The following is a 14,811-nucleotide window of genomic DNA, read 5'->3' as shown; positions in this document are numbered from 1 at the left end:
GTCCCCAATCTTCACTGATTGTGGCGTGTAGGTCAGGAAACTGAGGATCCAGTTGCAGAGAGTGAGGTTTAGTCCGAGATCACTGAGTTTAGTAATCAATCAATCAATCAATCAGTCTCGAGGGGAGAATAGTTGAATACTGAACTATAGTCAATGAGTAGGATTCTTGCTTAGCTGTTCTCAGTGTCAAGCTGTTCGAGGGAGGAGTGAAGAGTAAGTGATATGGCATCTGACGTGGATCTGTTAGTCTGATAGGCAAATTGGAGTGGGTCAAGGGTAATGGTGGGGCTGGAGTTGATTAATGTCATGACCAGCCTTTCAAAGCACTTTATGACCACCAAAGTTAGGGCTACTGGGCGGTAGTCATTCAGACATGTTGATTGAGCCTTCTCAGACACAGGGATGATGGTGGCCCTCTTGAAATAGGCAGGGACAGTGGCCTGCTGTAAGGAGAGGTTGAAGATATCCGAGAAGACCTCTGCCAGTTGATCTGCGCATGCTCCAAGGGCACTGCCTGGTATTCCGTCTGGCCCCATTGTTTTCCTTGGATTCACATGAAAGAAAAATGATCTGACCTCTAATGCAGTGACTGTTGGGAAAGGTTCGTCAGTACTTGTCGGAATAGGTGTTATCTCTCCGCTGAAATTCTGCTCAAAGCAAGCATTGAAGGCGTTGAGACGATCTGAGAGGGATGTGTTATCATCTACTATCTTGCACTGTCTCTTTTTAGAGTTGTGATGTCATTCAGTCCTTGCCATGGTCACCGGGTGTCCGTCTGGGTCTCTAGTTTGGATCAGTATTGGTCGTTGGCTGTCTTAATGGCTCTGCGAAGGTCATACTTGGATTCCTTATATTTGGGTGGGTCTCCTGATGTGTATATCCTGATACATCCAGGGTTTTCTGTTGGGGAACACCTGGATTGACCTCATCGGTATGCAGACCTCCACACACTTGCTGATAAAGTCTGTGACGTTGGTGGCGGACTCGTGCAAGGTACCTGCGGACTGTTTGAACATGTCTCAATCAGCAGATTCCAAACAGCACTGGAGTTGATCAACTGTCTCCTCCAACCAACGCTGGACCTGTATCCGTGAGGGGGGGTCTCCTGCTTGACCTTTTGCCTTAAGCAGAGAGAAGAAACACGGCATTGTGGTTGGAGTTTCCAAAATGAGGGTGGGGGATGGCAGGGGTAGGCATCTTTCACAATGGTGTAGCAGTGGTCTGAAATGTTCAGGCCCTTGGTGAGGCAGGTAATGTTCTGGTTTAAAAGTTTAATTTAAAGGCGACTAGGATGGAAATAAAGCCTAAGCTTGCCAGTGATGCACATATTCTATAGAAGAATATTTTTTAATGTACTAAAAATGGGGAGGCAATGGCCTAGTGGTATTATCACAAAACTATTAATCCAGAAACTCAACAAATATTACAACATAAAACAGTACAGCATAGAACAGGCCCTTTGGCCCACAGTGTTGTGCTGAGATTTAATCCTAATGTAAAATATAGTAACAACCGACACACCCCTCAACTCACTGCTATCCATGTGCATGTCCAGCAGTCGCTTAAAATGTCCCCAATAACTCTGCTTCCAGCACCACCGCTGGTAAAGCATTCCATGCATTCACAACTCTGTGTAAGAAACCTACCTCTAACGTCTCTTTTATACCTTCTTCCTAATATCTTCAAACTATAACTTCTCGTACCAGTCAATCCTGCCCTGGGGAAAAGTCACTGGCTATTGACTCTATCCATTCCTCTCATTATTTTGTACACCTCGATCTTGTGCACCTCCCTATATCCCATACATCCTGACTTTCTGAATGAGCCTACCATGAGGAACCCTATCAAACGCCTTGCTGAAATCCATATACACCACATCCACTGCTCGACCGTTGTCAACCTGTCTTGACACCTCCTCAAAGAACTCAATAAGATTTGTGAGGCATGACCTGCTCCTCTCAAAGCCATGCTGACTGCCTATAATCACACTATGCTTTGCCAATAGTTATAAATCCTATCCCTCAGAATTCTTTCCACAACTTTGCTGACCACAGACGTTAGACTGACTGATCTGTAATTGCCAGGGATTTCCCTATTACCCTTCTTGAAAAAAGGAACAATATTCGCCTCCTTCCAATCCTTCGGTACGACTCCCGTGGAGAGTAAGGAGGCAAATATCCTTGCCAGCGGCTTAGCAACCTCCTTTCTCACTTCCCGGAGCAGCCTAGGATAAATATGGTCTGGCCCTGGGGACTTATCAATCTTAATGTTTGCCAAACTTTCTAGCACATCAACTTAATCAATTTTGATCTGGTCAAGACTATATCTCAGCTCCAAGTTTTCATTTACAACAACTACCCTTTCCTTGGTGAAAACCAAAGCAAAAAACTCATTTAGGGCTTCCCCTATCTGCTCAGACTCCACGCACAAGTTCCTTCCGCTATCCCTGATTGGCCCTACCTTCTCCCTGATCATTTTCTTATTCCCCACACATGTGTAAAATGCCTTTGGGTTCTCCCTAATCCTTCTTGCCAAGCCTTTCTCTTGCACCCTCCTGGCGCTCCTCAGTCCATTTCGGAGCTCCTTTCTCGCAAGCCTGTAATCCTCTAAAGCTGTGATAGATCCTTGCTTCCTCCACCTTACATAAGCTGCCTTCTTCCTTTTGACGAGAAGTTCCTCTGTTCTCGTCATCCAAGGTTCCTTAATCTTACCTCTTCTTACCTGCCTCAGAGGAACAAATTTGTGCATCACTCGCAACAACTGCTCCTTAAATAATCTCCACGTCTGCTGTGCCCTGTGGAACAATTGCTACCAGTCTATATTTCCCAACTCCTGTCTGATAGCGTCATAATTTCCTTTTCCCCAATTAAATATCTTCCCTTGGTAATTGCTCCTTTCACTTTTCAAGGCTATGTTAAATGTGAGGCAGTTGTGATCACTGTCACCAAAGTGCTCTCCCACCATGAGATCTGACACCTGTCCTGGCGAGCACCAAATCCAAAATGGCCTCTCCCCTCGTCGGTCTGTCTACATACTGGGTAAGGAAACCCTCCTGAACACACCTGACAAAATTGGCTCCATCCAAACCATCTGCACTGAGGAGGTTCCAGTTGATATTGGGAAAGTTGAAATCACCCATAACAACAAGCTACTTTTGTATTTTTCCAGAATCTGCCCGCCTATGAGATCTTCAATCTCTCTACTGCGGTGGCTGTTCCCTTGCTGGTCCTAACTTCCACCCATACTGACTCAGTCGACAAACCTTCCTCAACAACCTTCATTTCTGTAGCTGTGATGCACTCTGATTAGCAATGCTACACACCCTCCTCTTTTTCCACCCTCCCTGTTCTTTTTAAACGTTCTAAACCCTGGAACATCGAGCAACCATTCCTGCCCCAGTGAAACCCACGTCTCCATTATGGCCACAACATCGTAGTCCCAAGTACTGATCCACACTCTAAGTTCGTAACTCTTATTTCGGACACTCCTTGCATTAAAGCATACACACTTTAACTGATCCCTTTGTTTCATCGCATGAGAAATCTTCCTTTTAGATTCAATATATCCTGTCACTGTCATGTCAGCAACTGACCCCCTCTCAAACATGTGGCTCTGATTCCCACCCCCCCTGTCAAATTAGTTTAAACCCTCCCGAATCACACAAGCAAATCTCCCACACAGGACATTTGTACCCCTCCAGTTCAGGTGCAACCCGTCCTTCATGTACAGGTCCCACCTTCCCCAGAAGGTATCCCAATGGTCTAGGTATCTGAAGCCCTCCCTCCTGCACCAGCCTTGCAGCCACGTGTTAAGCTGCATTTGCTGACTGTTCCTCATCTCACTATCTCATGACACCCGGTAGCAAACCTGAAATCATTACTCTATTGGTCCTACTCTTCAGCTTTCAACCTAACTGTCTGTAGTCACTTTTCAGATCCTCAATCCCTTTCCTGGCTATATCATTGGTACCAATATGTACCACGAATATTCTGGTGTCCCAAGTTCAAGTCCAGCAGATGACGAAATTGGAATTGAGATTTTAAAAATCTGGAAGAAAGAATCCACTGAAGATCATGAAATCATTGTCGATTTTTGGAAAACCCCATTTGGGTCACTAATGTCCTTCAGGGAAGGAAATTATGCCAACCTCACCTGATCTGGCCTCCATGACTCCAGACTCACAGCAATGCAATTGGCTCTCAACTGCCCTTTGAAATGGCCCACCAAGCCATCCAAGTTGTATAAATCACTACAAATCCTCAAGAACGAACTGAAATGTTGACCTAAGCACTAAAAAAAGGCAATATCAGAAACAGCTTTGTCGACATTGCAAAGTTCTTCTTACAAACAGCTAAGGGCTAGTGCCAAAATTGGGAAAGCTGTCTCACAGAACAGTCAAACAAAACTCTCAGACAGTCACACTCACCTGATGGAAGATATCCCAGACACCACCATCACCACCCCTAAATAACACCCGTCCCAGAGCAGGATAGATGCAGTACAGGTGGCAGCACAATGGTGTAAAGTCAGGAGGGAATCGCCCTTGGAATCCTTAACATTGACTTCAGAAGCCATGAAGTCTCATGGGCTTGAGGTTAAACATGGGCAAATAAACATTCTGATTACCACGTATCATCCCCTTGGCTGAGGAACCCTCCATGATGAACAACATTTGGAGAAAGCAAGGTCACAATATATATTCTGGGTGGGGGATTTCAATGTCTACGACCAACAGTGGCTCGCAGCAGCACTACTGATTGAGCTGGTCAGGTCCTAAAGGACATAGCTGCTGGACTGAGTCTGCAGCAGGTGGTGAGGGAAGCAACAAGAGGACAAACCATACTTGACTTCATCCGTACCCATCTGCCTGCTTTTGTCCATGAACTTCTTTATTGTGGAGAAATAAATGTCGGCGAAAGGACTCTGGGAAATAAGTATTGATGTTTTGTAAACAGTGCATATTATACAACAGGAAGTCCTAAAAGTTGAATTTCTGTATTGGAGAAAAGCCAATTTTGATGTTATTAGGCAAGAACTTTCAAAAGCTGATTGGGGGCAAATATTTGCAGGTAAAGGTACAATTGGAAAATGGGAAGCCTTCAGAAATGAGATAAAGAGAGTCCAGAGAAAGTATATTCCTGTTAGGGTGAAAGGAAAGGCTGGCAGGTGTAGGGAATGCTGGGTGACAAAAGAAATTGAAGGTTTGCTTAAGAAGGAAGAAGCATATGTCAGCTATAAACAGGATAGATCAAATGAATCCTAAGAAGAGTATAAAGGCAGTAGGAGCATACTTAAGAGGGAAATCAGGAGAGCAAAAAGAGGTCATGAGATAGCTTTGGCAAACAGAGTTCAGGAGATTCCAAAAGCTTTTTACAAATACATGAAGGACAAAAGGGTAACTCAGGAGAGAATAGGGCCCCTCAAAGATCAGCAAGGTGGCCTTTGTGTACAGCTGCAGGAGATGGAGGAGATACTAAACGAGTAATTTACATCAGTGATTACTGTGGAAAAGGACATGAAAAATATAGAATGTAGGGAACTAGATGGTGACATCTTGAAAAATGTCCGTATTACAGAGAAGGAAGTGCTGGATGTCTTGAAACGCATAAAAGTGGATAAATCCCCAGGACCTGATCACGTGTACCCTTGGACTCTGTGGGAAGCGATTGCTGGGCCTCTTACTGAGATATTTGTACCATCGATAGTCACGGATGAGGTGCCAGAACACTGGAGGTTGGCGAACGTGGTGCCACTATTTAAGAAAGGTGATAAGGAAAAGCCAGGGAACTATAGACCAGTGACCCTGAAGGTGGTGGTGGGCAAATTGTTGGAGGGAATCCTGATGGACAGGATGTATATGTATTTGGAAAGGCAAGGACTGATTAGGTATAGTCAACTTGGCTTTGTACATGGGAAATCATGTCTCACAAACTTGATTGAGTTTTTTGGAGAATTAACAAAGAGGATTGATGTGGGCAGAGCGGTAGACGTGATCTGTATGGACTTCAGTAAGGTATTCGACAAGGTTCCCCATGCGGGATTGGTTAGCAAGGTTAGATCTCATGGAATACAGGGAGAACTAGCCATTTCGATACAGAATTGGTTCAAAGGTTGAAGACAGAGGGTGATGGTGGAGGCCTGTGACCAGTGGAGTGCCACAAGGATCGGTGCTGGGTCCCCTACTTTTCGTCATTTAGAGAAATGATTTGGATGTGAGCATAAGAGGTATAGTAAGTAAGTTTGCAGATAACAGCAAAATTGGAGGTGCAGTGGACAGCAAAGATGGTTACCTCGGATTACAATGGGATCTTGATCCGATGGGCCAATGGGCTGAGTAGCAGCAGATGGAGTTTAATTTAGATAAATGCAAGATACTGCATTTTGAGAAAGCAAATCTTAGCAGGACTTATACACTTAATGGTAAGATCCAAGGGAGTGTTGCTGAACAAAGAGATCATGGAGAGCAGGTTCATAGTTCCTTGAAAGTAGAGACACAGGTAGATAAGATAGCGAAGACGGCATTTGGTATGCTTTCCATCATTGGCCAGAGTATTGAGTACAGGAGTTGGGAGGTCATGTTGCAGCTGTATAGAATATTGGTTATGCCATTTTTGGAATATTGCATGCAATTCTGGTCTCCTTCATCTTGGAAGGATGTTGTGAAACTTGAAAGGGTTCAGAAAAGATTTACAAGGATGTTGCCAGGGTTGGAGGATTTGAGCTATAGGGAGAGGTTGAATAGGCTAGGGCTGTTTTCTCTTGAACGTTGAAGGCTGAGGGGTGATCTTATGGAGACTTGTAAAATCATGAGGAGCATGGATTGGATAAATATACAAGGTCTTTCCCTAGGGTGGGGGTCTCCAGAACTAGTGGGCATAGGTTTAGGGTGAGAGAGGAAAGATATAAAAGAGACCTTAGGGACAGATCTTTCATGAAGAGGGTGGTTTGTGTATGGAATGAGCTGCCAAAGGAAGTGGTGGAGGCATGTACAACTGCAACATTTAAAAGCCATCTGGATGGGGATATGAACAGGAAGGGTTTGGAGAGATATGGGCTGGGTTCTGGCAGGTTGGACTAGGTTTGGTTGGGATATCTGGTCTGCATGGACATGCTGTTTCCGTGCTGTACTCTAAGTGCTGGATGTCTTAGAAAACAAAGTTGGGTAAATTTCTAGGATCTGATCAAATGTATTCCAGGCTGCAGTGGGAAGTTGGAGAGGAAATTACAGCGCCCCTCATGGAAATAGGTGTATCCGCTATAACAATGGGTAAGGAGCCAGGTGACTAAAGAGTGGCTAATGTTGTGCCTTTATTTAAGAAAGGTTGGAAGGATGAGCCTGAAAACAATAGACTGAGCATCTGACATCAGTGATGGGTGAGTTGTTGGAGGAAATTCTGAAACATAGGATTTACATGCATTTGGCGAGGCAAGGAATCCTTAGGGATAGTTAGCATGGTTTTGTGTGAGGAATTGAGGTTTTTGAGGAAGTAATCAAAAATGGTGATAAGGGTAGAGCAGCGAACATCATTTAGTTGGACTTTAGTAACGACAATTATACGGTTCTGCATGGTGGACCAATGAATAATGTTAGATCACATGGGATTCAGGGTGACCTTGTCAACTGGATACAAAATTGACTTTACATAAGGACACAGAGTAGTGATAGTGGAGGGTTGCTTTTTGGACTAGAGACCTGTGACCAACTGTGTTCCACAGGGATCGGTACTGGGTGCATTATTGTTTGTCATTTATATAAATGATTTGGATGAGAATATACGAGACGTGGTTAGTAAGTTTGCAGATGACACCAAAGCTGTAGTTACAGTGGACAATGAAGGTTATCCCAGATTTAAAAGATCTTCATCAATTGGGTCAATAGGCTGAGGAGTGGCAGATGGAGCTTAATTTACGTAAATGCCAGGTATTGTGTTTTGGTAAAACAAACAAGGAAAGCATTATACAATTAATGGTAGGGCCCTGGGCAGTGTTGTAGAACACAAGTGACTCAGGGGTTTAGATACACAATTCATAAGATGTTTGCTGATGGAAGCACAATGTTCAAAACCATTCAGATACTGAAGGAATCTGTGTCCAAATACAAAGAGATCTGGACAATATTTAGCTTTGGACTTCCAACTGGCAAGTAACATTTGTGCCAGAGAATGATCACTTCCAACAAGGGAGAATATAGTCATCTCCCCTTGTCATTCAGTGGCATTACAATTACTGAATTGTCCACTATAAATATCCATGGACATGAAACTGAACTGGATCAGTCATATTAATATAGCGGCTAAAGGAGTAGGCCAGAGGTTGGGAATTCTGAGGCAAGTCTTTCATCTTCTGCCTTCCCGAAGCCAATCTGTCATCTATAAGGCACAAGTTAGCAATTTGATAGAATACATGCCTGGATAAGTGCACCTTCAACAACACTCAGCCCGTCCTGATTGTTTTAATTGGTAGATGGGTGCCAGAGTCCCTTCATGCTGACTTTCAAAGGCAGTGGTAAGTTCCATATACAAGATGCACTGCAGCAATTCACCAAGGCTTGTTTGGATGGTGCTTTTAAAGAAATGACTTCTACAACCTGCAGCACATGCAGAGGAACACCATCATTGCAAGTTCAACTCCAAGACATGATATGGAGGGGCTGGTGTTGGACTGGGGTGGACAAAATCAGAAGTGACATGACGCCAGGTTATAGTCCAACAGATGTATTTGAAATCACAAGCTTTCAAAGTGCTGCTTATTCATCAGGTGAAGTGCAATGATGAGGGGGCAGCACTCCAAAAGCTTGTGATTTCATATAAACCTGTTGGACTATAACCTGGGTATTGAGTGACTTCTGACCAACTCCAAAACACACAGCATTTTTATTTGGACGAGATTAGTTCCTTTCATTGTCACTGGGTCCAAATTCAAACTCTCTTCCTAACAGCACTGTCAGATGTTCTAGATTGGTTCAAAAGGGTGGCCCACCACCACTTTTTCATGGGCAACTAAGAATGGTCAATGACAACACTCAAATCCTGTGAAAGAATTCTTTAAAGTGCAGTGATCAGGAAAGGATTCTTTTTCCCTCTTTGTAACACAGATTGCCAACTTCTAGTCAAATAATTTAAGCCTGTAGTTCCAGATTAAAAACTATGAAAGGGGAGGATTTTAAAATCACTGGAATAAATCCCACCTCAATTCTCAGTATAGTTAATTGTAAACTTGCTTTTCTAATCAGATTTAGTGGGCTGCCAAGGTTATCTACTCCAAAGGTCGAGACAGATTCCTTACAGCCAGAAGAAACCTGAAGCCTTCACCCATGTAGTCGGGCCTCAAGTTTCCCAATGCTCTCTTGTATCCTTTCCTATTCTGCCCTAATTCAATCGTGTATCCCTGATCCACCTTGAACCCCCAACTTCTTTTGTTAGATTCAGCCCACTCTCTCTCTCTAAACAAAAGATATAATATAGTTAATCTTAATATTTTCATTCTAAAGTTTTCAAACAACCTTGTTGTAATGTATGTATTTCACACAATTATGTACAAATCTGAGCTAATTAATTTTTACTGTTTGAATGACGGGCTATAAGTAGTGGATAAGAAAGTTGGCTGAGCTAATCTAACAGGCCTTAAAAAAAAAGTCAGTATTAATATTAAAAAATAAACTGGGGGGGGGGGGTAAAAGAGGGACAAAGTTATTGTTTTAAAATTCCTGATTTGAATTATTGGCAAATAGTATACTCACAATGTTTTCTGCAATTGGCAATTTTTCAGTATTTAAAAAAACTGCAGTGTGATTTATAAAATGTTTTGCTAATGACAGTCTATTAGACCACCCAGTGATTTCCATATAAAGATCTGCCAGCTCATTTCTGCGCATCTGTGCGACAGTGAGATTTGGGTAGAAACAATTTTATTGCCAGGGTTTACTTAATGATGCATGACCACCAGAGGTTACTGAATTATAAAAACGTAGTCCTTACAATTTCAGTAATATGTACAATCATGGCTCCAGGCAAAACTTGCAGCATGTCTGGGTCCTTAACAGTGAAAACTAAATCAGCCTGTTGCTCCCAGTAATCTACCCTCTTGGGCACGTTGCACATGGTTTGCAGAATATTTTTGCTTGCAGTAACCATTGTAACTGGAAGTTATATCAAAGTCTCATTCTTTTACAAGAATCAACAATTAAAAGCAACTAATAAAATTTATTGGACATTTGATAAATTTTATTTGCGAAAAAATTATAAACATCACAAAGTGTTTTGAGATTCTGCTAAATGGTGCTGGGGAGGAAATATGCAAAACTGCTGTGAGATGCCAACAAACCTATGGAAGTGGATCCAACAACTTGGGCATAGGGCTTATGAAAAATGTGTTACAAGTGCATATCCTATTGTACTTGGTTTTTTGGCTTTGTCTGCCTCATGTGACAATAGGAACTCTGGTTTTGAGACTTGTAAGAGAATTAACAAACAGAGTTATGGCCACCATTAAACAAATACATTTTCAATACAGTAACACTACTTTTGTTAATTTCCATTAAAATAACAGACAAAGGAATTTGATCAAACATGTAGATAATAATATTCACGTCAGTGTAATTTCCAGGGCAGGCCCTCAGTGATGGACCAGATTTTCTGGGGCCCTCTTTTTCTTAAAAGAAGGGAGCTTCATACTTCTGATAGATTCTTTTCAGAACTGTGAAGCCGTACTTCATTTCTGACAGTTCTACTCTTAGCACAGAACTGTCAGGGGAAGGCAAATCACTTCCCTTTTTCACAGCAGGTAGCCACTGTATTGCATTTTTGTAACGCATTTTTCTTAAGCCCTATGCCCAAGTTGTTGGATCCACTTCCATAGGTTTGTTGGCATCTCACAGCAGGTAGCTATTTTGAAGCTGCTATTAAAGGTTAAGTATGACATCAGGGTGCTGGGAGGGTAGACCACCACTGGATAGAGGTAATTGAGTGCTAGGTAAGTAGGGTGACAGCTGGGGAGGGGACTAAGATGCCAAGTGGTAGTATACCAGATGGTCATTAGCTAGCATACCAGGCACATATGATGACAGGTGAGTAGGGTGACAACTGAGGTGAGGATAGGGTGCCAACTGGACAGGAAGCCACGAGAAGGAGTTAGGGTGTCAAGGTGCAAGGGAAACATGCAAGTAATCCAGTGTTTATGTAAGGTCAAGGCGGACAGGAAAAATTGGGTCATGTGCATGTGTGGATGCGCTTGACAGTCAAGAGCGTGAAATTGACAAGAAATCCAGTCAAAGTGGTAGCAGGGAATGTTTTGGGGACAGGTGGGCGAGGCTTTCAAGTGTCATGTCAAGTCTGGTGGTATGCGGAGAAGTTTAGAGTAAACGAAAGTAATCAGAACCCTTGAAGTCCCTGATTTAAATGGAGACTTTAGGATGGTTCCAAGCGTAGAGGAATTGCCTAGCGGATAATTTAGCTCCTGCCTGGCCAGCAAAAAATCCAACCCAATGACTATTTGTAGATTATTCTCCAGTATTCAGTGTAAGTTTGTTCTGAGATTTTAGTAACAAGAATCCCTGTTGAGAGCAAGGTATTGAAGTTATAAACAATGTGCCTGCTCCTTTTTCTGGCTATAGCACATGCTAATGATTGACAGCGATTTGGCATGCTTTTCTCCTCACTGTTGAATGATCTGATGAACCAAGTTTATTTTGAATTTTACAAGGTTTTCAAAATTTAAATGCATGCAAAGTGGTCCAATGAATTCTTGTTAAATTTATATTTTGACAGAAAATCTTTAAAATTGAGACATTCTGGACTGAGGTAAAAACAATGACTGCAGATGGGGAGATTGGGTGCCTCAGAGCAGAGCGCTTTAGGGAACACCTCCGGGACACCCACACCAATCAACCACACCGCCCCTTGGCCCAACATTTCAACTCCCCCTCCCACTCTGCCGAGGACATGGAGGTCCTGGGCCTCCTTCACCGCCGCTCCCTCACCATCAGATGCCTGGAGAAAGAACGCCTCATCTTCCGCCTCGGAACACTTCAACCCCAGGGCATCAATGTGGACTTCAACAGCTTCCTCATTTCCCCTTCCCCCACCTCACCCTAGTTCCAAACTTCCAGCTCAGCACTGTCCCCATGACTTGTCCTACCTGCCTATCTCCTTTTCCACCTATCCACTCCACCCTCTCCTCCCTGACCTATCACCTTCATCCCCTCACCCATTGTACTCTATGCTACTTTCTCCCCATCCCTACCCTCCGCTAGCTTATCTCTCCACGCTTCAGGCTCTCCGCCTTTATTCCTGATGAAGGGCTTTTGCCCGAAACATTGATTTCGCTGCTCCTCAGATGCTGCCTGAACTGCTGTGCTCTTCCAGCACCACTAATCCACATTCTGGATTGAACCTAAAATTGACATGGACTACTAAATCAAAGCTTTTTAACCAATTAGTATAAATTTAACATATGAATAAATATCAAGAGGCTGTTCAGTATATCATCTTTTGACTTTTTCTTAGAATTCCATTAAATCATAATCCAGCAGCACAAAACACTGGGATTAAAGTAGTTTCATTTTATTAGATGAACAAAAGCCACTACAAAAAAAAATTCAGCTGCAATTAAATTACTAAGGCTTAAAACGTTGACTGAGAAGTCCAGAAATACATCAGGAAAAAAGATGGATATAAAGTTTCCTCTTTATCTGAAGACTGAAGGAATCTGGGCATCCTCGTACTGCTCGTATGCAATTATGGTAAATAATTAGGAAAGCTCAGAATATTATCATCATTCGCTGCGAGGTGAGAGGTGCACAGAAGTAGGGCAATTATGCTTCATTTATACAGGGCACTTGTGAGACCACATCTTGAGCATTATGTACAATGTTGCTCTCCTCATTAAGATATAGGAGCAGAATTAGGCCATTCAGCCCATTAAAGGAAGGATGCAGTTCAAAGAAGATTTAGTGGGTTAATAGTTTGGGAGTCTTGTAAGTAACGGATGTACATGCTAGTCTTGAATCTGCTAGTATTTTGAAAAGATAGAGATGACTTGACTGAAATGTATACAATCCTGAGGGATCTTGACAGGCTACACTGTGAAAAGGCGAAGGTGAATACTGCAGATGCTGGAGATCAAGATTAGATTCGTGCTGGAAAAGCACAGTAGGTCAGGTAGCATCCGAAGAGCAGGAAAATAGATGTTTCGGGCAAAAGCTCTTCATCAGGAATGAGGCTGGGAGCCTCGGGGTAGAGGGACTAATGGGAGGGGGATAGCTGGGGAGAAGGTAGCTGAGAGTGCAATAGGTGGATGGAGGTGGGGGTGAAGGTGATAAGTCGGACAGCAAGGTGGAGCGGTAGGTGGGAAGGAAGTTGGACAGGTGGGACAGGTCATGAGGACGGTGTTAAGCTGGAAGATTCGAACTGGGGTAAGGTGGGGGGAGAGGAAATGAGGAAACTGGTGAAGTCCACATTGATGCCCTGGGGTTGAAAGGTCCCGAGACGAAAGATGAGGCGTTCTTCCTCCAAGCGTCGATTGGTGAGGGAGTGTGATGGAGGAGGCCCAGGACCTGCATGTCCTCGGCAGAGTGGGAGGGGGAGTTGGTTTTTTGACAGAAACTTTCCAGAAACCACTGCAGAAAATTTCACATTGGATACAATGCCAGGGACAAAAAACATGCAGGGAAAGAGAGTGATTTGATAGATGATAAGAAAAAGTTAATTAACAGAAGTGATTATCCTATCATACGAGGAGGAGTTACAAGCCAAAAAAAAATTACATAACAAAATCAGTCTATATTAGAATAGCACTTATCCTTCAACAAATAACATACTTATTTATACTATGAAATACACCCCAAAGGAGAATAGTGCATCTTCCAAAATGTAGGTAGGACCTGCCCGTTAGCTGCTGGTGACAAACACTTCTGTAAACTAACTTAAAACCACCTGTGTCATTCACTAAGAAACTGTAGTATTGTTACCAATTCCTATTCATACAAAAATACGTTTTGCTCATTGCATTATTAGAAATCTTCAGACATACTAATCTTATGATATATTCACTCCTAATTTTAATGCATCATTTGCATCTTCTTTTACTTTTTATTTATGGTTTTAGCACTACACCTCAAAATTTAGTGAAATTACTAAGGGTGCAATATCTCACTATCGGGTGACTGGTCCTAAAATTATGCCCATGTGCAACAATGAGGAGCGGCTTTATTTCTTTTAACCTTGCCAACCACATTTTACTCAGATTTACGGAAGCATTTTCTCCAACAGATCAAGTTTAGCTCAGTTTAGACAACATAGGATCTTGCAGGTTTTCATAAACACACTGAACAATACATAATGGCCTTGACAAAACATTCTGTAACATTTCTCTCATGTAATGACAGTATTGTGCATTGTTAAAGTTATCAATTTATCCAGAAACTTGTCAATTACTTCATAACAATTCTCCCTTATGAACCAAGAACTATTATAAATAGTGATACACAGATGCAAAATAAAATTATAGCATATCAAGGAATCAATAAAAGACTTGACAATATAACTACATAATGCTGTACGGTTTGAATGATTGCAGATATCTGGTTCACAGCCAGCTTTTATTTATTTATTTTGATAATTTGTCACAAGCAGATCAATACAAATCTTATAGAAATGGGAATGTTTATGTCGCCAGATTATTTCATTACAGTATTGAAAAATTATACACAATTCAACAAGAGACTTAGACAACTTGACTCACTTGCCATGTATCGGCCAATTCTAACATTAGATGATTTATGGTGGCACGGTGGCACAGTGGTTAGCACTGCTG

General features: G+C 42.5%; 1 protein-coding gene across 12 annotated transcripts in view; it reads right to left on the bottom strand.

Moving 5' to 3' along the window:
• Positions 1 to 14,811, bottom strand: part of fbrsl1 (fibrosin-like 1) — a 1,023,586-nt gene that overhangs the window by 571,053 nt on the left and 437,722 nt on the right. The gene's annotated exons all lie outside the window — the stretch shown is intronic.

Source organism: Chiloscyllium plagiosum, unplaced genomic scaffold (assembly GCF_037043375.1).
Source record: "Chiloscyllium plagiosum isolate Xiang-an unplaced genomic scaffold, Cpla_swu_hap1 HiC_scaffold_24, whole genome shotgun sequence".
Classification (NCBI taxonomy): Eukaryota; Metazoa; Chordata; class Chondrichthyes; order Orectolobiformes; family Hemiscylliidae; genus Chiloscyllium; species Chiloscyllium plagiosum.
The sequence above is the reverse complement of the archived record's forward strand: the minus strand, read 5'-3'. Positions and strand labels throughout refer to the sequence as shown.